This window comes from Podarcis vaucheri (assembly GCF_965113315.1).
Source record: "Podarcis vaucheri genome assembly, chromosome: 7".
NCBI lineage: Eukaryota > Metazoa > Chordata > Lepidosauria > Squamata > Lacertidae > Podarcis > Podarcis vaucheri.
In genome coordinates this window covers 64,954,072-64,979,542 of record NC_138765.1, presented here as the reverse complement: position 1 = coordinate 64,979,542, position 25,471 = coordinate 64,954,072, and the positions used below count along the sequence as shown (strand labels likewise).

At 42.0% G+C, this 25,471-nt stretch overlaps 1 long non-coding RNA gene across 1 annotated transcript in view; it reads left to right on the top strand.

Moving 5' to 3' along the window:
• Positions 1-11,006: 11,006 nt before the first annotated feature.
• LOC309537876 overlaps positions 11,007-25,471 on the top strand; it is a 32,499-nt gene continuing 18,034 nt past the window's right edge. Inside the window, exons 1-3 of the long non-coding RNA XR_014222025.1 lie at positions 11,007-11,333; positions 15,579-15,810; positions 20,225-20,329. This is a non-coding gene — a long non-coding RNA (uncharacterized lncRNA). The remainder of the gene's footprint in view (positions 11,334-15,578; positions 15,811-20,224; positions 20,330-25,471) is intronic.

The following is a 25,471-nucleotide window of genomic DNA, read 5'->3' as shown; positions in this document are numbered from 1 at the left end:
TCATCTTTCGCGCTAGGATGGGATATTTCATGTTTGATTTTGTGATATAAGAATCTAATTTTAAAAACCTCACAATTTTAAGTTGTCGCAGTTGGAGTCCAACAACATCTGGAGGGCCACAGGTTCCCCATCACCACTCTGTGTAAAAACAAATCTAATGAGAAGCTTTTAACCTGGTGCTGGAAGGCAGGAAGGAAGAAATTGATCACATTTTCTAGTGCAGCAAATTCCACAACTTTGGTGCCAGCACCAATAAGGTCCTGTTCCAGCCTCAAACACCATGCTTCTGATAGTGAAAGGATACACAGAGCAGGATTTGTAAGATATCACATTTGGACCTCAATTTATCATGGCACAGATAGGGAATTCTTCAATAGCATTGTTTGTCTGGTTTTCCTTGCCAGAGAATACAAAATATTTGATTTATGAATGCTCCCTTGGGGTATGACATAGACCTAAAATATGCGTAGAGATTATGAACACTGTGCGTTCATTAATAATTATCTCCTTTTTTGTTATATAAAAGGATATATACACACACACACACACACACACACACACATATATGTACTGGTATATATATTTGTTGTTTAGTCGTATAGTCATGTCCGACTCTTCGTGACCCCATGGACCAGAGCACGCCAGGCACTCCTATCTTCCACTGCTTCCTGCAGTGACTTAATTTGCCACAACTGACTTAATTTTGTTGAACAAGTAACTTATTCTTTTATGTCCATATAAGGACCAAAAAAGTTCATGAAATATGACAGTCCAAAGTCAGAAGGATCCTGACTTTTCTGTGTACAAGGACAGAGGGGGGAGGGGAGTAAATTATTTACAGCAAACTGCTCAATTTTTTTAGAATTAGTAAAGGGAATTCTTCAGACAGTTTTAAGAAAGATCAATAATATCTTTTCTTGCAAAATCCTTTTCATGAATTAAAAATCTGTTGATATGCTACAAAGGACTTACAAAGAGAGAGAGAGAGAGAGAGAGAGAGAGAGAGAGAGGAGATTTTGGACATGTTGTTACATAGTGCCTTGCAAGACTTTTTATGCTGCTGTTTCCTAGCCACTTCCCTGGGAGTAAGCCCCCTTGAACTCAGCAGGACTTACTTCTAAGCAGATGTGTCTTGGATTGCACACTGCCAGGGCTTCTTTTGTAGCCTATGGATATTTGTAGCCCTACTGATGCAAACAAACAGGGGATATTGAATTGTGGAAATTATGGAATCGGGGAAAGTTGAATTGTGGTGACAGTTGTGTCTCCTAATCCCTGAATTACACACGGCATGGAGAAAATGGATAGAGATAAGTTTTCCTCCCTCTCTTTCATAACACTCGAACTCATGGACTCCCAATGAAGCTGAATGTTGGAAGAGAAAAGAAAGTCCTTCTTCAAGCAACACATAAGTAAACTCTGAAACTCATTCCCACAGGAGACAGTGGTGGCCACCAACCCAGATGGCTTTAAAAGGGGTTCAGACAAATTAATGTAGGAAGCTATGCTCTTTCTCCATGACTGAGTCAAAAATGCTTTTGAATTCCAGTTGCTGGAAACCACAGGATGGGAGAGAGCTCTTCTGCTTGACATGAAGGGCTTCCCACTGGGGGATTTGATTTGCACCTGTGAGAACAAGATGCTAGTCTAGACAGATAGTTGGCCTGATTGAGCAGGCTCTTCTTATGTTCCCACATGTTCGTTGGCTCTTCTGTACATAGTGTACAAGTTCTAGACATGTAGGTTCTCTCCTTCTGGTCAGAAACGTTTCTGTTGGTTCTCAGCAGCATTGTGCTAGCATAAAGTCGTGATTTAAGGGGAGCTATGCCCATGAGAAAATGGACCCCTTGTATCCAAAGAAAATCCTCATAGCCTCCAGATAATATCCATGAAGGGTTAGGAACTGCTCGATCCGTGTTTGGCTGCCCCCTGTGATGAATCACTGAATGACAGGTGGTAGCTTCTCAGTGAAGGATCTTCAGGACACCCACCCACCCATGCCAGCCATTGGATGCTCTTGAACAGGAAGGAATATAAAAGGACTTCCTGTTAGTGTTGAGTCTTTCTTGAGCAACAAGGTCATCCTGGGCTCTGGTGTGTTTGTGCATCCTTGGCTAGTTTCCAGTCTTTACTTCTTTTCTTCTTGATTCTTCTCCCGGTTTGGTCCTGTCTTGCTTCAAGGGATGAGGATGCCATAGGCATCTGTCTGGCTACTGGTAGAACAGGATACTGGACTAGTTGGGCTCCTTTGGGCCTGCTCCAGAAGGTTCTTATGTTCTTACTCAGATCTTCCAACCATTCCTCACAGGGCAGTTTCCAGATACCTTACAAGTCTTGTTTGACGTCATCTGGATGGCCACTCATTGATAAGTGTCAATGTGGTGCCTGGAATGGACCTCGTCTTAAAACCTGTATCTAAATATAGGTTAAATGTGTGTGTTCCAACAAAAGCAAGAGGGCCTGGCCTGCTGCAATATTAAAACTAGAACTAGAACATCGATTCAGGAACTGCAATACAGAACCTGCCATTTACATATCCAGGATTGGAAGGACAGCTGTGCCCACATCTGCATGATCATAACTGCTAAAGTGAGAATAATATTTAAAGTGGGCATTCAGTTATTCCCCCATTATTTCACCCTCCTTTTCTTCCCCAGCCTTCTTTAGGATGTCACTGGCAGAATTAATTTTTCTCCTAATGCAAGTCTCAGACTAGACTGATATTTTTCCTAGTCTCTGAAATATTTAAGTTGTCAAGGATGGCTATGTAATCATCAAACTTTTATTGTTTTTCTCTGCCTATCCAGAATTCATCAATGAATAAAAACAAAAGATAGATGTTTGGGGGCTTTTCTAAAGAAAATAAAGCTTTCTCTTTTTTTACCTTGTTGTAATTTATAGTTAGTTCCTTTTATCCATTTAAGATGCTTGAGTTAGCAAATTTCCTTTGACAAGTCCACCTATTTATTATTACTGAGCATCCTTCTCTAGAACATCTGAAATGTCACATGTATTGTTTTAAATAACATCATAAAATTAATTTTTAACCATGCAAGTGATTCACAAAGAATAGAGCAAACAACACATAATTAACAGTTTTCTGCTGTTCGTCAGGGCTATTTTATTTATTGCTATCATCTGCCAAAAGCAAAAATGTTTTGACTTCAGTTGCACACTAGCACTGAGTTAAAGCAGATCTTAGTTAAAAAGAATGCAACATATCGAGTTTTGAATATTTCATGTGGTTTTGTAGGTGTTGCAAAAATTGAATCTTCAGCAGAGTTAAAAGAAATGTAACTCTCAAAACCCATCTTGGAAGCTCTTGAGGTGGTTCTGAAGTTGCAGGTTTTAATTCAGATCTTTGGGAAGAATAATTACTCTGGAAATACCGTTTTCAGCAAAACTGGGGCCAGTGGTGATGATGATGATGATGTGATATCTACCTCTAGAATTTGGCTGATCCCATTCAGGTTCTTTTCATTTCTTCTGAAGTATCTATAGATATGCCATCTCCAGAGGAAAAATAGCTCTCAAATTCTGCTTCAGACACAGTTTGTTGCCAACTTTTGTAAATCCCAGTTTAGGGGTATAGAACCTGTTGTGCTTTGGATGTTGCTAGATTCTAACTCCCATCAGCTTCAGCCATCATGGCCAATGGCTAGGAGTTGCTTATGGGAGTTGTAATCCGGTAACATCCAGTAAGGCGATGGTTAGCCATCCCATCCTAAATTTTGATATGTCTCAAGTTCAAATGCTAGCTTCTCTTGGGTTTTGCATTAAAGGGATCTTGGGTATATGATTCTGAAAAGTACTTGTGTCTGGTAGCCTGGAGAGCTGCTGCCGGTCAAAGTACACAATGCTTAGACGAAAGGGAGAAATGTGCTAAGAGGAAGGCATGCTTGGCAAACCCTCACCATGATCAACTCCCACCCAGAAACCCCACTGTGGAAGGATGTGTGGATCCAGACTTGCCCTCCACAGTCACTTACAGACTCACTGTTAAGACCATGCTCAGGGAAGACAATCTTACTCGGTTACGAGTGATCACCAAAGAAGAAGGTCTGGCTTGGTACAGATACAGTGGATGCTTGGGTTGCGAATGTGATCTGTGCAGGAAGCACGTTCGCAACCTGCAGTGTCTGCAACCCACAGCGCTGCGTCTGCGCACGCGTGGGTTGCATTTTGGCGCTTCTGTGCATGCGCAAAGCGTTTTTAGCACTTCTGCGCATGCGCAAGCATCGAAACCCGGAAGTAACCCGTTCTAGTACTTCCAGGTTCGGCATGGTGTGCAACCCAAAATCCCGCAACTCGAAGTGTCTGTAACCCGAGGTATCACTGTACATAGATGTATGGATGTTTCATATGTTCTTATTAGGGCTGTGACTTTTGAAATTTGCAGTCATGAAGGTGGGGGAACTTCTTAGAATTGTGGTGGTGTGACTCACCTTAGCTAATGCAAAATGGCTGAAAGTTCTTTTCCCCATGTATTCTCCATTTTTTTTAAGCCCCATTGCATCTGCTCCACTTGTAGAAGGCTGCAAGGTTCTGCACAGGCAGATGTCTTGTTTTCCTGACTGGACTGGTATCTAATGCAATGATCTGATGATTATTGGCTAGTGGTATCATGGCTTTTTCTTTGGTGGCACCAGTGATGTGGAATTCCCTCCCTGTTGACATATGGGAGGCTCTATCAGTACTGGCATTCTGCTGGCTCTTGAAGACACACCTGCTTAGCTGCTTAGTTCATCATTCCCCTGGACTTCTTGACCTAATAGTTTAAATTGCTTTTTAAAAAATTGTTACACTTTTTCATGAGTTTGTTTTACTGTCAGTTTTAATCATGAATGTTCGTTTAATGTTTTGATTGAATTGTTTCATTGTGTACTTTAATCATGTATGAGTTTCTTTAAATGGATTTTTATACTGGTAACACACTAAGGAGTTATGTGGGCATGTAAGCGGTATAGAAATTTTAAAAATAATGTGTTCCCCCAGCAGTCTTATCACCCAGGCCCCGGGAAGTAAAGGGGGGGTGTGTGTGTGCAGAGAATGGACACGAGGAAGCTTCCTTCCTCCACATGAATGGACAAAAAAAGAGAGAGGGGAAATGAAACCTGGGTCACCTCAGCTTATGAATCAACCCCTAGCACACCTGGAAATGCCTAAGAAATTTGCACTTCTATGAAAGCGGGGAGAGGGAACCACTCTCTCTCATTGGATGGGGGTGGGATGGTGGGTTTTTTGTGAGACTGATGGAGCATTTCAACTTAGCACTGCCTGAAAGCAACATTTGAGTCTGTTCAATAACATAGGTGATGCTGAACCCAAGCTGCTTAGCCAGGGGTCGGCAAGGCTTACTGGGTATGGGCCAGATCACTCCAGTGGAGATCCTCTGTGGGCTGGACTGGTGCAGTGCGGTGCCAGAAATTGCATCTGCGCATGTCTGCGGTGCCAGAAATTGCTTCTGCGCATGCCCAGATGCCAAAAATCACGCCTGCGCATAAGCAATTTTCAGCATCTGGGCATGCACAGAAGCGATTTCCGGCGCTGCGGAAGAGAGTCCCCGTGCCGCACCGTGCCAGTTTAGCGCAGCGCGCTGGGACTTGCTGAGCATGCGGCTTGGTTTGGTGGTGGCTCATGAGTCGGTTACACAACCCTCATGGACTGCTTCTGGCCCATGGGCCTTAGGTTGCCGACCTCTGTGCTTAGCTGTGAAATGAGGGGAGCACAACAGCATCCTGGGTGAAATGCATAATAATGAGTGCATTGACATGGGAAAAATGTCATGCCCCAAACCTTATTTCTTTTCTTGGGCTTGTGATCAGAATGCCGGCAGTTTGAATCCACACAACGGGGTGAGCTCCCATTGCTCTGTCCCAACTTCTGCCAACCTAGCAGTTTGAAAGCATGCCAGTGCAAGTAGATAAATAGGTACCGCTGCGGCGGGATGGTAAATGGCATTTCTGTGCACTCTGGTTTCTGTCATGTGTTGGCCACATGACCCAGAAAGCTGTCTGTGGACAATCGCTGGCTACCTCGGCCTGAAAAGTGAGATGAGCACCACACCCCATAGCAACCTTTGACTAGACTTAACCATCCGGGGTCTTTTACCTTTATCTTACTATCTAGTGGGTGTTCCGGTATGAGATAAACATATTCCCTTCTGCACCAAGAAGCCTCTTCTCAGCTCTGCAGCCAGCCAGCAAAGAGAGCTTATCTTTTGAAAGTGATCGTGAGCAACTCTTGCATAATCAAACGTCAATGAGTAAATTGCCCTTTGGTGCTGAACGATTAGATGCACAAGGTTTTTTGTTTTGTCTTTTTTTTTTTTTGCAAATTCAGCTTGCAAGATAACAGGTTATCTCGTGCGCTAAAGTAACTGATAACCTGCTTTACTAGGTTTTGGTAAACAGGTCCCTAAGAACTCCAAAGCAAAGGCTAATTAACGGCTGTCTTAAGTAGCCACCTCTCTCAATTAAACACTGTAGGGGAGGTGCTTATCTGATTTAATGCTATGTATTGATATTGCAGAAATACAGTAGCTTGCCTTTCAGAGTTCCTCCTCTCCCTCCTCCTATCTCACTTCCCCCAAACAGTTTTAAGCATTGGTTCCATTGCCAGCATCACCAGGAAGAACTTGTGTCTGAAACCCTGATGAGCTGCTGCCCATCAGTGTAGACTCCACATACTCTTGGAGCCAGTGTGGTGTAGTGGTTAAGAGCGGTAGATTCGGAATCTGGTGAACCGGGTTCATGTCTCCGCTCCTCCATAGGCAGCTGCTGGGTGACCTTGGGCTAGTCACACTTCTTTGAAGTCTCTCAGCCCCACTCACCTCACAGAGTGTTTGTTGTGGGGGAGGAAGGGAAAGCCGCTTTGAGACTCCTTCGGGTAGTGATAAAGCGGGATATCAAATCCCAGCTCTTCTTCTACTCTTGAACACAAGGCTGATCTTGATGAGGATCAATCAATCAATCAATCAATCTTTATTGTGGTCAAAGACCAGACAAATCCTGATGAGGATCTGCTCTGTGGTGCCAAAAAGGCCCCTGTCCCCTCTCTGACGTAGACAAATCTGAGCTAGATGGACTTCCAGCTACCTATTTTTCTATGACAGGCACCTTGGAATAGGCTGAAGGCAGATGGAAACCAGGGAAGCTCCAGGCTTGAGGGAGACTTGAGCAAAGTGACCTCTGGTATATCCGACGGATTCACTGGGTGGTGGTAGTGAAAGCAGCAGCAGAGCTCTGAACAAGGAAGCAGTTCTTGCTGAGTTGAGCTGCATTTCCAAAAATGCCTTCGGATGATGCTGTTTTAGGATTATGGGATGTTAATATGGCAGCTAGGTCCAGCCACATATCACTGCTCATAGCTTTGGGCTGGGAATTATTTTTAAACAGGGGGACAGAGAAGGGTTGGAAGGTGGCGATCAGAACTGGGGGCCTTACTGCCCTTGTGGTCTTAAAATCATTGGTCAATGCATAGGATGCTCATGTTAATTCTGCTTGATGTATTCAATATTTCTATGTAAAAATATCTGATCTGTACCTCCTGTACTAATGTGTGTTGATCAGAACTTAGACGTCCATAAGATTTCACACTTGTGAATGTTGCAATGCATCTCTCGGTTTAATTGTATCCAAATGCAAATTTAAATTTATCAAATGAAAACACATGTTTTGGAAAGTTGTTTTTTTTTTTGCAATGCAATCGAACATTTCTTAAAATATTGTAACCAATTTTGCACGAAGTTTCCAGAGATTAAGGAGAAGGCTTTCATCTATGCTTGGAAACAATTGGCCACCATTTTGAATCAAGATGGGGGAACAAACATTTAAAACTGCACTGACTTTACACAATTTTGGCACAATGGTTCCTAAAATCAAGGAGCAAGTTTTTGCCAATGTTTGGACACAGTTGGCCACTATTCTGAGCAAGGTTTGGAACCTGAATCTTCCAAACTTGCATTGATTTTTATTATTATTATTTTTTTAAATTCGTGAGCAATGTCGGGTGCAAGTCTGCTAGTAAAGGATATTTGGAAAGAAGTTCTTTGATGGTGCTGATGCTGCAGATTAATGCATAGGCATCCACAATAATGAGAATGTTGACTTTACAGTCAGAGATGATGGACTTATAGGTAAAGGTTTTAATGGTTCTCTTATCTGCATTTGTAGACAAAAGAAGCTTTAGAATACCAGGGGTTTAACACATCTCCAAACCAAAAATAGCATTATCGGTCACATCCCACCACCATCAAGGAATGATGCATTTGCCACCTTTTTGTTTTATTATTTCTCCAATGTTAATTTTCATACTACAGTTTCATCTTATACAGAGGGGAAAAACCCCCAGAAAGAGCTTACCAGCCAGAAATGCTTAATGATTGGGGTGTTACACTACTGAAGCATTACCAGTGGAAATAGCTCACTTACTGATTTGTTGCCAGGTAGCAGGGCAATTAGCAGCTCTGGTTATTATTTACATTTCATCCTATATATCACTAAAATTGTGTTGTTGATTTATCATTTATAGTCTTGTATTGTCAGCATAATTTATTCAGATCATGCTGGGATACCTGGAAAATTAAGTAATAAAGAGAATTGGCATGGAATGTGTCTGTATCCAGAGATATTTACTTGAGTTTTAATGAGAATGTGTATTAAAGTAAACCATATATCACTTAGCTATTAAATTGTTTGGAAGCAAGCCCATTAAAAGTTTACTCCTTATATTTTCTATAAGCAAACACTTGGCTTTTGCTTTGAAATTATCCCCCCTCCCTATTTAAATATGTTGCTTTTTTATATTTAGCAGCTTAAAAAAAATAATTCAGAGGTTGCAAAGTTCATTATCATATCACCTCCAAAAAGCAGCAAACAAGTGCAGCATTTTCAGGTGCTGAAGTCTGCTTTTTAATAAAACAATATTGCTGTTTTCCATTTTGAATTGGAACAGAGGATTGCAAAAAAGGTTACAGCTGGATCCTATGCATGTTTACTTTGTTCCTCAAGACACACACACTTAGCAGGGCCATATGTTTCCGAGGTTTGTCCTTTGCCCACTAAAACCAAGGCTTTTAGTGTGGCAGCACCTGTCCTTTGGAATGTGCTTCCAATGGACATTAGATTCACACCTACAGGGTTGACATTTAAACATCAGGTAGACATCATTCCCATCACGGGACAGTAAAGCAGCAGAAACATGAGGAGAGGAAAAAGCTGTAAGTGAAGGGAAACCCTTTCCCCATGCTCTGGACCCACTGGAAAACTCAACAACCTGCTGTACCTGGAACTGGGTGTGGAGAGTACAGATGAATGGAACACAGCTGTGGGCAGCTTGGAGAAGTACCATCCACCTTCAGCATACTCAGAAAAAACAAGTCTAGAGTGAGAGACTAGGCTGATATCTGCTGTTTCCAGCAACTCTTCTCATGAGACTTTTGTTGTGGGTGAGCTGAAAGTTTGTTTGGACCCCGGGTGAGAATTCAGAGGCTGAGACAGAGGGTGTGAATAGGAAACAGAGGTGACAGAGAGACAGAGGAAAATGAATTGATATTAGTAAATTTGTATTAACATAAAAGTTTTATATAGAACTGGTTATTTTTGTAATGTTTTGTTTAGGTTGTCTGTTGTTGCTTCAGTTTTTTTGTACATGACTTAGAGATATTTTAAATATATTAAGTGGTATAGAGGTTAAATAATCAAAATCACCCTGGACCTTTTAAGTGCCGACACCAGGGATTGAACCTGGAAAATTCTGCTTTCTAGGGATGAAGGAGACGTTCAAGCTGGTTCTCACTGGAAGATGAACTTGCCAAATTCACAGCAGATGTAACCTGAAATATAGCCATTCTTCAAAATCTGCATTTCTCTGAATTTTGCAGTGCAAGGCGCCAGAGAAATAATGTGTAGAAAAATGCACCTGCTAGGGTAACATGTGTATAAGTGGGCATTTATCAGTGACAGGAACAATTAATGTTAGGGGAAATAATTCTCCGAAAATCTGTGCATTGGGCAGAATTGCATGCAAAAATGTGTATATTTGGAGAAAATTGCACCATAAAAGGCTGATGAATTTTCATGAAGACAACAACAACATGTAGACACATGTGGAAATGTGAAGAACTGAAGAGTGGAAAAATGAGAAACTGCAATTGAGGGAGTTGTCCATTTTTTGCCATGAGACCTCTTTCAATAATGTTCTGGGAACTTGAGTGGAATGGTTAGGGCTTGACAATGCAGGCGGCAACTACTTGCAGACTCCTTCCGTGGCATAATGAGGGTCAGGCAGGGCAGGAGGAGCTGGCAGGGATCTAAGGATTATGAGAAAAAGGAGTAAGGTTGGTGTGGTGCAGAAAGAAAAAGGAAAATGTCTGGAAACAGAATGAATTATGGGCCAGAGAGAAATGTAACTTTTTATTCTATGTGTTGGAAACAAAGATCATATAACTTGCTCTCGGCTATGTCATTTGAGAATCATCAGATCTTCTCTCACTTGAATGATAAATGTCAGGTTCCCAGGAACAACACCCCATCACACATTCTCTTTCACTCTAGCTACAGCTGGAAGAAAATGACTGGGAAAGATCTGAAGCTGCTGTAAAGAACAGAGACCCTGCATTAGACAAAGCAACATTATTTTTTTTAAAAAGTGCCAGTTGTACAAGAAAAAAATGCAGTGATTCGTCTATATGCTGTTTACTCAGAAGCAAGATTCCATACCCTCCAGTATTTCTCCGATGAAAATAGGGACCACCTTCTTCTTCTTCTTCTTCTTCTTCTTCTTCTTCTTCTTCTTCTTCTTCTTCTTCTCTCCCCCCCCCCCATCTGACTAGGTTGCCCCATCCATTCTGGGTTGCTTCCCAGAAACATAATAAAAACATAAAAAAATTAAACACTGAAAAACTTTCCTATACAGGGCTGTCTTCAGATGTCTCCTAAAGGTTGTATCTCCTTGGCTCAGGGAGTCACACAACTCCATACCCTCCAACATTTCTCCGATGAAAATAGGAACGTCCTAAGGAAAAGCGGGACATTCTGGGATCAAACGAGAAACTGGAACATCTTCTGTAAATCTGGGACTGACCTTGGAAAATACAGACACTTGGAGGGTCTGAGCTTCTTTGTGTTCAACGAGGCTTACTTCTTAGTAAATGTGTTTAGATTTGTTGCAAACTTACCCTTTGATTCCTGTTGATATGGGTGCAGGCAGCAAAAAAAATTAAGACCAATCTAAGTGTGATATTAACTGTGTGGCTGCAATTAATGGACACATTTTTGTTTTGAAAGCAGTAGCTGAGAGGAAGTCTGACTTGCACTAGTATTCTGGGAAGGGTAAGTTTAATTCTTTTTATTTATTCCCTTACTGCATTTATAACCTATCATTTTTCTCCAAGGAGCTCAATATATAGTTCTCCTGCCAACTCACTGAAACCTCACAACAACTGTGTGAAGTAGGTTAGGCTGAGAAAGAATGACTGGGCCCCTAAAATCACCTAGTGAGCTTTATGGCTGAGTGAGAATTTGAACTCTGCTCTCTCCCATGTCTCAGTCCAACGCTCTAACCACTGCACTGCGAATAAATTCTAATGAGGGTTTTGGAATCCTCCCCAGTTTTGCAGTGGTTGCTGTCCCTTCCTCATTTTGTACTTAAGAGTATAAAACCAGCTGTCAGACACACACGGTTCAGTTTTTGTAGTTTTGTGTCTTCCAAGGCTCCCTTACAGGAAAGGACTATCTTCTCCCATCTTTTAATGGAATGATAGCTTTCAAATGCCGTGTTTTCTGAGCTGTTGATTAAATAAAATGGTGCTGATTGGTGCTGGGTGGCCACAGATGAACAGGGCTTAGCCGTTGCGATCTGCTCCCAAAGAAGCCATTTATCAAAGTTTTATCTGATTTCAGAGGCACTGGATTTATCAGTCACAGTTAATAAACAAAATGTCATTGGGATAAAACTGAAACTATACCTTTCTTGAGTGTTTTTACGCTGAAGCAGGAACTGTAAACAGTATTTGCAGATCTACATATGTCCTTGTGCTAGGTATTACTATGTGCAAGAAATACTAAAGCAGTGTCTGCATTTAGTCCTCCCCCCCCTTAACTCACATTTTGATTGGGGGAGGGAAAAGAAGAAATTGGATTGGATGAAAGCTGTGTCTTTCAAAAGTGGAACTTTACCACTTTTAGGAAAGAAAGGGCTTTTTAAAAATTCTCATTGTACAAACGAAACTGATGACAAAATCCATCCTGTTTAAGGTGCACAACCTTGATTTGCTAACATATTTTCATAAATTGAAATCTGATTAACATGAAGGGGAATCAATGGCTTTCGCTGCAGCAGAATAGAAATCCTATAGCTCAGAAAAGCCCCATCTGTTTGCGAGAACACAGTGTACTTCACCCTACATTCTTTGGGGAGGTGGGAACCCAATAAAATAAGTTGTAACGTTTCCTATTTACTAATGAAGAAAAATCCATAAAGGCAAATGGGTTGCCGTTTGGAACAATATGATGGCCACACTTTGCTTTGACTAGAGAAGTGTGAAATGAACTGATCTTTAAAGCTCTTTATACTTTGGGACTGAGACCAGAATGTCCACTTTCTTCTTTATGACCCTACCTGGTCAATAAGAATTTTGGATCAGGCCAATGGCTCATCTAGTTCCACACCCTGTTCTTCCAATGGCCAACCAGATGCGCCAAAGGGAAACCAGCGAGGAGGATTTGAGCACAGGAACACTCTCCCCTCCTGAAGTTTTCAGCAACTGGTACTCAGAAGAATTACCATGGAAGCAGAGCATAGTCATTGTGCCTAGGAGACACTGACAACCCTATTCTCTGTGAATTTGCCCAATCCTCTTTTAAAACCATCCAAGTGGTGGTCATCACTCCCTCCTGTGGGAGCGATTTTCATAGTTTAACTATGCACAGTGTTGATCATTTGGGAAAGAATGTACAATAGCAAAAAATGCACATCAGCAGAAAAATGTACTAGACATGCATGCCAATCTTCAAGTAGAAAGATTATTTGGAGGGGGGGTTTAAAGGTTTTGCCTTGATTTCCTCAGGGCAGTGGTTTTCAACCAGTGTGCCGTGGCACCTTGAGGTGCCTTGAATAATAGTCAGGGGTGCTGCAGGCACCAATGGCCTCTGTCCGTCTTTCCTTCCCACCGTCTTCTGATGCCCCCTCACGTCTTTGCCTCCCCAAGGTTTGCACAGCTGTTTGTTGCAGCAGCTCTGGCTACAAGTTCCCCAAGCAAATGGTGCCTATTGGAAGCAACTCTCTTTGGGGCATAGGGGCAGGCAGCTCAGAGACCAGGGGAAGCAGCAGCGGCTGCCCAGAGGCCTCCCAAGGAGAGGGGATAGGAGAGGAGGCTGAGGGAACACTCCACCAGGGAGGGTGTTTGGAAAAGGGTGAGAGGCTGCCAGCTCTGCAGGCAAGGGGTGGCATAGCTAGGCTCCTGAGCTCTACAGGGGTGCCACAGAAAGAATGTAGTTGGTTAAGGGAGCTGTGGACTCAAAAAGGTTGAAAACCTCTGCCTAAGGGCATTCTCTGCTGGACAACTCGGGGGGGGGGGAGAGAAGAGAGAGCAAGAGCGAGAGCGAGAGCGAGAGAGAGAGAGAGAGAGAGAGAAAGAGAGAGTGGGGGAGAGCACACATACAGGATCATTAAGTGATTACAAAGGTAAATCTTATTGTCTGGGGAAATGACTTCTGCACAGTTATGTCTTTTATTGGAGCCCAGAATGCAAAGGCATTACTCAATTTAATAAATTCCACTGTATCTTTCAGTCAGCGCGTGCTGATATAAATATCTCCGTTATGTCATATTACCACCTTTGTACGGCTAACGTTGGGTCCTGATGACTCGCGGCTGATAAATGCAAAAGCTCATTTGGTCTGTGAGAGATTGAGTGCTAACACTGTTTAGATTTCTTAATATACTTGTATTAGCATGAATAAGTAATGAGCAAGCCAGGCTTTTTTGAATATTTGATTGTATCTTTGTAATGGATTTGTGTCTTTCTCTTTGGGCTAATGTCATTGTAACTTTGTTGGTGTCATAACTCCAAACCTTGGCCATCGATCTTTATCAGCATATCTTAACTCAATTACTCCCCCATTGCCCAAATTACTGTGTCATGACGTTTCCCTTATAGAACTGTGCCACAAACGGCATTTAGGCTACAAACAGGGGCTAATTTGACATACTCACGGGCATTCATTGGATCAGATCTATTGGCATGACCCTTTTGACGTAGTTTTCTTTTTTTGGTTAGGCGGGAAGAACCTTTGCTTTCAAACGGATGCTTTTTAAACAAGGAACAACACCCTTGTTTCAAAGAGTGGGCCTTGTGTGGTCTGCAAAATCAAGCTTTGCCTCTCTAAAATGGGGTAGGGGACCACAGGCCTTGGAATAAAATGTGGCCCTTCAGGACTTTCCATCTGGCTCCCAGGACTCTCCCCAGGCCACAACTCCTTCCTTCCCCACAGGTCACACCCCATCTCTCCTCACCTGGTTTTTGTCCTCCTCGAGGCTTTTGCCTATCTGAAATGTGCCCTTGAACTATGACAGTCTCTTGCTTCCCTGGATGGATCAAGGTTTGTGTAAGACTTTGCCATGGCTGGAACAAAACTTGCACATCAACATCAGCATTCAGATCCTAAGGTCCTCCTTGTTCCGCTTAGCAGCCTGCTGCCTATAGCTAGGTTTCTTAGCTCCTCTGTGACATCAGGACAGCCACACCAATGGCAGGCGAGGAAGCCATGATATATATCTGCTGGTCTAAGGCTATGGCCCACAGGTATCAAAATATTTCTGGAGAGTCTTGTCTAAATCATTAGGTAAGAATTTTTTTGTTTGTGTGCAGTTTTTGTCTGGGGGTGATCTGATGCTGTAAGCTGGGCACACCGTTAGCACGCTCATTTGGTTCTTTGTTGGTGGGAGATACCACTTTGGATTGCAGGTGGGAGCTCAAATGGTTTGAATGGCTCCCTTGCATAAAAAAGCAGAAACAAAATTGTTTACACAGAAATAAAATATAATAAAGTGGAGGATCTAGAGCAGCCTTCCTCAGCCTTGGTCCTCCAGATGTTTTGAGACTACAGTTCCCATCACCCCTGACCACTGGTCCTGCTAGCTAGGAATCATGGGAGTTGTAGGCCAAAAACATCTGGAGGGCCGAGGTTGAGGAAGCCTGATCTAGAGCTAGCATTCATTGCAACATTTTGCACAGAGGGAGCACCCCTCACTTGAAACCCAAAGTCATGCCATCCAGCAACAGATATATTATGTGAAATCTACAAACCATTCAGTAGCTGACATCGGTACACTCAACTACACTTAACCTTAAAATCTGGCCAATTTGCCGTCAGTTGAGTAATTATTATTCCACGGTATACATTGCAAGGGCAATTCTTAACAATAATGACTTTGATAATTCTCCAAATAAGCTGACTCTTTTTGGGGTGCGGAAGGAAGAGAAATATGTTATAGAAATTATAAATGACACCTGGCGGTTGTTGGACCTTTGCCTGATTAGGCTGGCTACTCACAACGTTGTTCTGTCATTTCAGGTCACTTGATTGGCAGCGCAGAGTGTTCTCTCCATGCCATCTGGCAGGGGCCCAAGAGGAATTAATCACGCAGAGATGGAATAATGATGTTTCTGGCACCTGTCTAGCAGACGGACATCCATTTCATCTCCAAGTCACATCGCATTCTCAAAATGAACTGAAACATATTGCCTCACACCTAACGAGGAGCCAAGCTGGTTCAGCAGATATCTGCCATGCAAATCATCTCTCTGTAAGCTTTGAGTTTGGATGGACATGGAGGGTGGGGGAGAATTTTTTCAGTGCCATGTCTGTTGCAGAAGGTGGAGTCTAGGGTCAGATATATTCATATTTACATGTTGAAAGGATCTAGGAGTTTTAGCAGACCACAAAATTCTCATGTCAACACTGATGCAGCAGGGAAAAAAAAGGTTAATGCAATTTTTGACTGCATCAACAAAAGTCTAGCGTTCAGATCAAAGGAAGTAGTGGTATTTTATTTTATTTATTTATTTATATCACTTGATTGTAGAAAAAAAAATTAAAATGGTTTTCCAAAATTATCACTCATTTCTGCCTTGGGCAGACCCTACCTGGAGTCCTGTGTCCTATTCTGGGCACTACAGTTGAAGAAGCACATTGGCAAGTTGGAACGTGTGCAGGAGAGGGCCACTAGGATGATCAAAGGCCTGGAAACCAAGCTTCATTTGTGAGGAACAGCTGAGAAAGGTGGGTGAGTTTAGCCTGAGAGGGGATAGGACAGATATTTGAAGCTTACTATCCTACCGCCTCTCAATCTTCCCTTCTCCAGACTAAATATCCCCAACTCCCTCCACTGTTCCTTCAGATAAAGTTGTAATAATGACATAAGAAAAGCCCACTAGATCAGGCCAAGGAAGGAGAGTCCACTACCTACTGAGGAGTGGTCCATTCCACTTCAAACAGCTCTTACCACAAATAAGTTATTCCTGATGTTTAGTTGGAATCTCCTTTCTTGTAACTTAAATCCATTGGTTTGGTTTCTACCTACTGGCACAAGCTTGCTCCATCATCCATGTGACAGCCCTTCGAGATATTTGAAGATGGCCATCGTATCACCTCTCAGGTCTCCTCTTCTGCAGGCTAAATACCCTCAGCTGTTCCTTCAGATGAAGTTGTAGTAAGTATATAAGAAGACCCCACTGGATCAGTCAGTTGTCATGATCCCCATGGAGACTTCTGGCAGGTTTGGCCAGAGGAGGAGTAGGAATGCCATGAGAGCATGGAAACCAGGAGAGAGGCCCAGTGGCTTGGGACACTGTGGAGGGGCTGAGCAGGTTGTCAGGAGAAAACCCTACCTCAGCAACAGTGGACATCCCAAGGCTAAGGAGTAGGAACTGGTCTGATGACTAATGGTAGAAGTAAAAATCAACCCTAGTCAAGAAGATGTTAGCTTGAAAACATAAGTGCTCGGCCTCAGATTTTGCTTCCACAGGAGTGCCATGTAATTCCCTAATTTGATATGTGCCACATTAAGGACACTTTGCAGAAATAGAAATCTTTCTCAAGCTTCTCTGTACAACTGTAACCCTTCTAGCTCAGGATAATCAGTTCCATCTTTTTTGCTGGTCTCAGCACTGTGTGAGGATATTTTTGGTACGATATTTATCTTGTAAATGAAGGAATAGTGTGAAACCTTTATGCAGCATCCCTGTTCCTAAACAATAATTCCATCTAGCAAGAGTGAAAATATTAACAATGCAGATGTTTAATTTTGCCAGCCTTTTCATAGCCTTCACCCATTTTATGAAAACCCTGCTCTCCACTCTTGGTAGCTTCCCTCTCCCCCTCTTGGTAGCTAGAAGGGCACCACAGCATTGGGACTGGAGTTCTAATTCCTGCTCAGCCATTCACCTATCCTGGGCCAATCACACTACCTCATAGCATTGTTATGAAGATGATATTTGAAGGGAGTATCTTGTAAGCTGCTTTGAGGTTGTTGGAGGAAAGGTAAGATATAGATAGATAGATAGATGATAGATAGATAGATAGATAGATGACAGATAGATAAATAGATGATAGATAGATGATGATGATAGATAGATAGATAGATAGATGATAGAAATGATAGGTGATAGATAGATACTGTAGATAGACAGGTAGATGATAGATAGATATTCCTACCTACCTATTCATCCATCCATAGGAGCCAAATTCTAGGGGTTGATGGGTCTTTACCCTTCCCTATCAAGTCAGTGGTGTAGTGGTTAGAGTGTCAAACCAGGACCTTGGAGACTAGGGTTCAAATCCCCACTCAGCCATGGAACTCAATGGGTGACCCTGGAAGCCAGCAGGTGTCTCCCAGCTTCACCAACTACCTCACCTTCTCACCTTAATGACAGGCTCTCTATTTGCAAATATTTGTGTTTGTGTGTCTTTCTCTGTGTGTGCGCGCGCTTAAGGATGAGAGATTGTCAGAATTGAGAGACTGTTTATGTTCTGGCAATTGATATGAACCTTATGATTAGCCTGCACATGTTGGAAATAGCAAGAATATGCTACAGGGCACCGTGCACTTCTAACCAAACATTGCAAAAACGCATTAATCAGCATTTCATAGTTCATTACAATCTGACTAATTTTGAAATTCTTCATGTAAATTAATTGCGTGTCTGCCGCATTCAGATAAATGAGCTTTTGTTTTAAGCAACCTTTGCTGAGGAGGCCATATTTCTCCACGACTGAGGTGTTCACTCTGTTTGAGTGTCACTCCTGACACAGTTGCCAATTGCTAGAGCCCGGTTTGCAGTCTGTCTTCCAAAATCCTTCCTGGCTACCATGAGTGCAATGGGAGCTGGGTGGCAGTGGAGGAAGCATGTGCGTGAGAGAGTTAGCAAACATTACTCTTCAAGGAACACCCTGTTCTTGCAAACAGGCATCAAGGGGAAGGCGGAGCAGGGAAAAGAAGCAGTCATCCCCGCATCCCTTGTCAAATTCTTTAGGCAGCTGGGGCAGATGGAGTCTAGAGAGAGACGAAATATGGGGGCGAAATTTGATCGGTTATCATCATCACCATAATTTATCCATATGCCTCCTTTCCAAGGCTGCTTACAACATGAAGAGATTTACATAATTATGAAAATACAGCAAAAAAGAGTCATGAGCAATAAATGAAAACATCTCCATAAGCACACAGTAAAATTAAACGATCCCCACATAAGTCATAATAAGGCCCAGCAATCAAGATACAAAAAATTAATACCAAGAACAGCAAAAAAAGCAAGCATTTCCAACACTAAATCTTGACTCCAAGATGATTGAGGTTCTGGAAACCAAGCCTTATGAGGAACAGTTGCTCCATATGATAGCCCTTTAGATATCTGAAGGTGGCTATCACATCTCTTGGTTTCCTCTTCTCCAGGTTAAACATATGCAACTTCCTCCATCGTTATTCATAAGGCTTGGTTTCCAGACCTTCAACCATCCTGGTCACTTTCCTCTGTACATGCTCCAGCTTGTCAATATCCTTAAAGAATAGTGTCCAGAACTGGACACATTACAATTAATTAATTAATTCATTAATTTGTATGGCATTTCAATTGGCTCTCCTTCTGTAGGAGGAAGCTCTGCACACACAGAAAGCGTATAGGCACCATATAGTTTTACTGTGCCTAGGTGTTTGGTTCAGGAACTTACCATGGGGCATTCTCCTTGGGCTTAACCCAGACAGTGAGAAAACTGAGCTTTTTGTGTCATCAGCCCAGTCCTGTAGAACACCCTGCAAATAGAAAATCAATGGGCACCTCCTGTAACAACTTTTAAATGCCTACTGAAAACTTTCCTATTCTACCAGGCTGATGCAGGACATCAATAGTACATCTCCCACAATGGTCTACTGGTGTGTGTTTCCTTTTAACTTGTTTTTAATTTTTATATTATTTTACTGTATGGTTTTATGATTTTACATTGTAGACCGCTGTGATATATTTTTATAGTACAGCGGTATATAAATAGTTTTTTTTATAAATAAAGAAATAAACTGAAATCTACACAGTGCAATTAGGAGCAACTGGAACTGCTCAAATCATTAGCACTAAACATATGCATTAAGGGGAAGAGAAAACCCCCCACAACCGCCTAAGGAAGACAAGCCACCAATCTCTCCCTTTTGACAACTGTTTGCCTTGCCTCAGCATTCATCGGAGAAGTTGATATCTTCTAAAATACTGATACATCAAAGCTTGCCAATAGCTACTCTGTCAGCATTCCGCATTTCACTTATTTGGCTGTCTATATCAAGTTTTAACACTGTGTGTTGGGTGCCAAGAACATCTATCTAATGATAAATTGCTATGACAGTGAGAAATATGCTTTCTGGGTGATGTGTAAATTATTGATGGGGCCCGGCTGCCAAAATTTTGGCGGCAAAACCTCCTACTTAGCTCACTTGGGGCTTTAGAGGATTATTTTTTTTTCCAAAAAGGATGGTCTTTCTTTTTAAAACAGCTATGATAATAATAACAAATGAATGTGCTTGAAAAAGGCTGAAAGTGCCCTCTTCTCACAGGTTGCGTAAAAGCCCTCAAATCCACGAGCCCCATTTCAAGTCTAGTGTGATGTCATCTGACTGAGGTCTGAAGTCTTGGCAGCTGAGCTCTAACCCAGCCTATCTTTTACTTCCTCCCCAGAAATATTTTCTTCAGGGATGGGCCAGACCTCTGCCTGAGACCTTGAAGAACTGCAACCAGTCAGAGTGGACAATACTGAAGGAGATGGATGAATAGGATGTTCTGGTATATCTTTTACATGTTTTTAGCTTTTTGTATTTTATCTGTGCTGTTTGAATTTGTTTAAGCTGCCTTGAGCCCCAATCTGGGAAGAAGACTAATAATAATAATAATAATAATAATAATAATAATAATAATAATAATGTGAGAGAAAATAATTTAGAAAATGGGGCACTGCAATGAGAATTTTCCCAAAGACAAATTTTCCTGAAGGGAGAATGAATTTTGGGATGAACCTGTGCAAAATTGGCACAGGCTGTGAAGCAACTGATGCACCCATCTCCAATTGTTCTATTAAAACAACAGTCTACTTTCCAGCCAGCCAATGTTCAGCTATGCAAAATAGCCACTTGCATATCTATCCATTAATTGCACACACAGATCTATGCTCAAATATTAATCTTCAGGTTAGGAAAAATAACGTGTGAAACAGCACGGAAATTGAAATTTCATACACCGGAGCCCATTTTTTTCCTAATAAAAACTGAGATATTATTGACTTGGTTGGAGGCTAAAAAGTTTTTTGTCACTTCCTGCTCTTCATTACAGTACTTAACTTTGCCTTTAAGTGTGAAACTATTTAGTGATTTCCTTAATTTCCTCCTCCAAGTTGTGGCCATCAGAAGCTTGATGACAATCCAAATACATTATATCTGCCAGTTCTCTTTGAAAGGTGGATAATGCTATTTCTTTGTCATTGTGGTCAAACTGTCATTCGCAAAACTTGACTCCCTGAATAGGGTCACAGTTGTTTTACATTTAAATATAGCATGCAATTCAGCCGCAAAGAGCGGCAATCATAGAATCACAGCACTGAAAAGGTGGAAGAGATCAAAGTGTCATCTAGTCCAATCCCCACAGTACAGGAAGAATCTATGACAAATGGCCATCCAACCTCTGTTTTTAAATCTGCAAGGAAAGAGTGTCCACCACCTACTGAGATGGTCGATTCCACTGTCAAACAGCTCTTACCACAAGGAAGTTATTCCTGATCAGCTAGCATTGAAGTGGAGATAAGCCCCTGTACCTATAGTTCAAGCAGTGGATTAAACACTAAAGGTTTTAGCCAGTGCTAGTCTGACTCAGAGTAGATCTATTGAAATTAATGGACATAACTTACTTTGGATTATTACTTTCGATGGGTCTACTCAGAGTGAAACTTAAATGGGATACAACCCATACTCATCTTCCAATATATCCAGTGCAGCGTATTTGAGGTCTGATCTTGAGTTTGTCGCATTTATTATAGATGAATCCTTTTGAGCTCAAGGAAATGTATTGAGATGTCATGAAATTTCAAAGCAACTTCCTCATTGACCAGCCAGTGTGGTTTGGCCTGCAGTGCAGCCCTGAGCAAAAGGAAGCTACATCCATTTTGAGTAGATTAAACCTAGAATAAACATGTAGCTGGAAGGCTTTTTCTTTTTCTTTTTGCAAAACTGGAAGTACGATGGTGTTAACACAGATTTTATGCATTGAAACTCTACTGGGAAGGGTAAGGGAAGAGAGAGAAAGATTACTTCTTATTGGGGGTGTGTGTGTGTGTGTTTAGGAAATGTGTAAATCTCTTTATCAAATGGTAAAGAAAACCATAAAACACTGAGCAAGTCCTAAGAACAAGTCAAAGGCCAAAGGTGATCAGCAGTGTAAAATACATGTGGATCAACGGAACTGAGCCTGTAGGAGAAAATTCCTTTTGAGGGTTCAATACAAGAGGCTCACAACAATGTGGTGTAGTGGTCTCGTAATCTGGGGAACTGGGTTCGCGTCTCCGCTCCTCCACATGCAGCTGCTGGGTGACCTTGGGCCAGTCACACTTCTCTGAAGTCTCTCAGCCTCACTCACCTCACAGAGTGTTTGTTGTGGGGGAGGAAGGGAAAGGAGAATGTTAGCCGCTTTGAGACTCCTTAGGGTAGTGATAAAGCGGGATATCAAATCCAAACTCTTCTTCTTCTTCTTCTCCAGACTTAATTCAGTAATGCATTGCAGTTGTTGGGATATTTTCGACGGTGTCTCCCTCCTAGTGGACCCATTGTTTCGTCTCGTCTTCTAGGATATACAGGATTATGTGGCATACTTGGTTGGCGATTCTGTGTTGGGGATTCCCCTTCCTCCTTCTGAGGAGGGGAGGTGCAATATTTGGGGCTTATTCTTGACTTTTTGTGTGAGAAAATAAATGAATGCATTTTTTTCTGCCACTTCTGGAGCTAGGTTGGATGAATCCAGTGTACAATCTGAAAAAAGAAACAAGGCATGTACAGTGGTACCTCTGGTTAAGAACTTAATTCATTCCGGAGGTCTGTTCTTAACCTGAAACTGTTCTTAACCTGAGGCAGCACTTTAGCTTATGGGGCCTCCCACTGTTTTTCCGGGTCATGTGGCCAGCATGACTAAGCCACTTCTGGCACAACAGAACACTGAAACCAGAGCGGTGCACGGAAACACTGTTTAACTTCCCACTGGAGCGGTACCTATTTATCTACTTGCACTTTTTGGCGTGCTTTCAAAATGATAGGTTGGGAGGAGCTGTTAGTAGCCCTCCCCTTCATAATTTTGTCTCATCCTCGTTTAAAGCCATCCAAGTGGGTGGCCATTACTGCTGGTGGCCAACGTTTTAAATCAGAGGTGGGGGAGCCTGTTTGACTTCACTGGCCAGGTCCTAAATTTGACAGAGGAATGGGGCTTCCTACCTGTCAATCATCTGACATCATGCAGTCAAGTGCAATGCAGTCTTGATGTTGGGACTTCAAAGCACCATGCATAGCCAATCCCATGTTCCCAAGAATCCCATGATGTTCTTCTCCCTCACTGGCCCTACGCCAACTTCCAAAACATGCGAACAATTCCTCAAGGAAAGTTTTGGGGCAGAAGAAAACCATCTTTGCATGTTTATCATGCTGGTTTTATAAGGGCACTATGTTATGCAGGCCTCTCTTCTGAGGAGCCAAGGGTTTTCCAATCACCTTTTCCGCTTGCCCTCCATAAACAACTCTTTATGGCCATTACCAGGCATAATAAGGTGGATTTGTAATCATTGGAACGGCATGCTGATGATGTCAGCGCATCACACCCTGTCAGTGCTTCTCTCGTGTAACAGAGAGTAACCAGAGAGCTAGCAATGGTATTTGAGGGGTCATCCACTCTTGTGAAATGCACAAGCTTATTGTTGCTTGGCTGGCCAAAAACGTATTCTGTGACCCATAAATGTCCTAGTTAGATTGCACCAGATAACACCCCAAATTAGCCATTTCATACCTTGACATCTTAGGAAGCCTCTGAGTTGCAGAATCTGAAAAGATAAAAAATAATTTGTTTTTCAAAACACACGTTTCTCCCAGACATGTATTGCATTATTATTATTATTTTAAAAAATATAGCCAGTGATTTCTACTTTTGACTAGTTAATAGGAATGCATTCCCCCCCCCATTGCTATTACCTCTTCCTGCTACTTTCCAGGTCAGTAGTTTTTCTGCTTAAGAGTTCATTCTGCTTAGACTGATATGCTGTCTTTTTAATGAGGTTATTTCTGGGTTATTAGCCTTCTTGTTATATGATATCTTATAAGAAAGACCTAATTGATGTAAATCAAATACAGTGAGCTGAAGGAAATCAGAAGAATCATATATATATATATATTATATATATATATCCTTAAAGTTATTTTGTATAACAAAATTAAATATTAGGCTGCTGTTTGGTGTTGGTTTTTTTTTTTAAAGCTACAAAGGTATACACAACTTTAAGAAGAGATCCTTTATTGGTTTGGTTCATACAGATAGAATTTTAAGAAAACCATTGGCATTTCTGTTTGCTGACTAAGCGTTAGATAGAAATTAGTCTGCAACGTATTTGGGAGGGAGGGGTTTAATGGTGCAGCTCAATAACTCCAGTGACATTTTTTAGTCGAGCATTCTTACATAAGCCGTTAAGCTTTAGGTTAATTTTTTTACTGATATTTTCTAGTCATACGGAAAGGGGAAGAATCCAAAATATGACAAGAATGATAATAAATTGGATTCTGAGCTGACTTGTTAATCAGCTTGCAACCATACAACATTTAAAGTAAATTGTGTGTACATTGGAGAGTTCAAATTACATCGCTCCTACATTGGCATTCTCCACCCTAGAATTGTGTGTATGCACACTGGCAGAGTAAATGAATGGTGAGGTGATGCCCCCCTCCATTTTTTTTAAAAAAAACCCCGAATGAAGGGGGTGGGAAGACTACATTAATACTCTGCGCATTAGACGTGCAATAGGTCGCCTCCCAAACAAATGCTGATACTTGGCCCTATTTAGTTTATGCACATTGAGAGCCAGTTTGGTATAGTTGTTAAAGTGTTGGACTAGGACTTGGAAGAGACCAGGGTTCAAATTCCCACTTGGCCATGAAGCTCACAGCATGTCAGCTCAGGGGGCCAGTCACTGCCTCTCAGCTTAATCTGCCTCACAGGGTTTTTGATAGGGAAGAACCATGTATGCCACCTTGAGCTCCTTGGAGAAAGAGGTGGGATATAAATACAACGACACAAACACAAACTTTATGCATTTAATTTTTAAAAAAATCTTTATCAGACATAGATGTGGTTTTTTTCCTTATAAATTCCAACTATGAAGCACTCTGTCACAGTCACCAGGCCCCAGATCCCTCAGAGCTGAGGCAGCTGTCATTGGTCCAATCTACACTATACATTTAAAACACTATTATATATTAGAAAAAGAAGAAGAGGAGGAGGAGGAGGAGGAGGAGGAGTTTGGATTTGATATCCCACTTTATTACTACCCTAAGCAGCTAACATTCTCCTTTCCCTTCCTCCCCCACAACAAACACTCTGTGAGGTGAGAGACTTCAGAGAAGTGTGACTGGCCCAAGGTCACCCAGCAGCTGCATGTGGAGGAGCAGGGAAGTGAACCCGGTTCACCAGATTACGACTCCACCACTCTTAACCACTACACCACACTGGCTCTCAATAACGGGAGCTTTAGTTTGTGAAGGGGACTGAGAGTTGTTAGGAGACTCCACTGGCACCAACTCTATAGGGCCGAGGTGTCTTTGGCCCCCTCAATATCTGTGGGGAGGGGGCAGAGGAGGCTGCGCATGGAGCTCAGCGCAGCTTCAGTGTGTGGCTCCTCTTGAGTAAGTGTGA